Genomic DNA, 2,066 nt, shown 5'->3' on the forward strand with positions numbered 1-2,066 from the left:
AAGTGTTCATTTATAATGTACATAGATATATACATAAAAGAACATGGTGTTCATTTATAATGTACATCAGATTTTTGTGCAACAATTTTGTATATTATTTTTGTAAAATAATATAATTTTTTTTTTGTATAATGAAATAGATAAATAGTACTATAATTTTTTTTTACCATACATTAATTACGATCATTTCAATATTTTTTTAACCAAAAATTCACTTTCTCTCTCCAAACAAAAACCCATTTAAATTCCACAAACCTCAAGCAAAATTTCAAGAAATTCAAAATTTTGAGTCCAAAATTGTTCAAGATGAAATATTAAAACGAAAGGTAAGGCCAAATTCGACATTCATACTTATTTTTTTGACATTTATACTTGTTTATTTTGAGTTTGAGTGTGTGTTTTTTATAAATTTGATTGAAAATTGTAATATTATTTGATTTTATTGGGAATTAATTTTGATTTTGATGTTATTTTGTTGTTGCAATGAGAAATAAAATGAAGTTATTGAAGAAGATCGTCCGATTAATCCATTTTTAAAGAAGAAAGCAAGCAAATAGACAATTTTAGAAAAAGTTGTAGATTCAAATAATACAATGTACATTTAAATACATTAAAATGTTCTTTCTTCATATACTTACATGATGCAAATAGTACAATGTACATTAAACATGTAACTAACATTATAACATATATGTTCATTATAATATAATACAATGTACATTATAATACAATAAAATGAACTTTTTTATATGCATACATGGTCATTTATACCAAATGTATATTTACTATATGAATAATGTTCTTTAATATTATGATGTTCTTTATAAAATAACTATATGTTCTTTATAAAACAACTATATGTTCTTTACTGAACATTACTGAACAACTAAATGTTCATTCCGCCTGAACACCACTATAGATGTATTCACCCTGAAGGTTTGAGGCCGGCGCGAAATCCTGAAAACCACCATAAATGAATTCACCCTGGTTTGAGGCCAGCGCGAAATCCTGAAAACCACCGTAGATGGAGTCACCCTAAAGGTTTGAGCCATCAAAGTTACACGGAAGGTTCCAGCCATCGATGAGTTTGTTATGGTTAACCGACTCATAAGCATAACCTAAAGATTGGTAATTGTTGTTGGTGGCAAAGAACGTGTAGAAACTACTATTGGCGGCGTTGTATCCGCACTCCAAATAGTTGTTAACAGGTGGATCATTTAATAAGGTTTGTTCATTATTATTAACGTTTGCTTCCTCCGAATTAGATATTTCTGCTTCTTCATTTTCTGCAACTTCTACTGCCTTTTTTTTTTTTTTTGGCTACTATCTTCAATCTTCAAAGTTCGACTCACCTTGACCGTATTTTATAATCTATACAATCAAAATAAATTAACTTTTTAAATATTTTACTTATACATAGCCGAAGTTATTAATGGTTCATTAAACACCGTGCAAATATAAAGTGAGTCGAACTTCAAGAACAGAGAGAGGAGTATATTTTTAAAAAATAAAAAATAAAAAATTCTAACATACGTACCATCATACTAGAATCTTGATTATCTCGTTTTCTCTTAGGTGTTACTTTGGGTTGATCATCACCGACTTGTAACTCAAGCATATGCCATTGCGTCTTATAATCCTTATCGCCCTTATTCTTTTTATTAGGGTTTATTATAAAATACACCAAAGCTCTTTGGTGTCCGATCAATGTACCATCATTGTCCTTGACTGGTTTATCTACTCCCCCGTAGCCTTCCAATACCCGTCTCCGGCTTTTCGATCGGGACGCTTCCCATTCTTATATTTTCTGTTTCTTGAGCTCAAAAAATACCACTTTTTTATTTTTTCCATTCCCTTGTGGTTTGAATTTGGATGCATGTTTAAATCACTAAAACAAAATTAATTAAACTAAATAAGTTCATGAAAGTGTCAATAAAAATATATGCCTATGGTGCTTCGCTATAAAAAAAAGTAAATTGTCATAGTCTAGTTAAAGGACCCACTTCAGCGCGATAAAAAAAACTTCAAAAAAACCTACTTAAAGAACCTTCTCACGAATAAATGAG

This window comes from Chenopodium quinoa, unplaced genomic scaffold (genome assembly GCF_001683475.1).
Source record: "Chenopodium quinoa cultivar QQ74 unplaced genomic scaffold, ASM168347v1, whole genome shotgun sequence".
Taxonomy (NCBI): domain Eukaryota; kingdom Viridiplantae; phylum Streptophyta; class Magnoliopsida; order Caryophyllales; family Amaranthaceae; genus Chenopodium; species Chenopodium quinoa.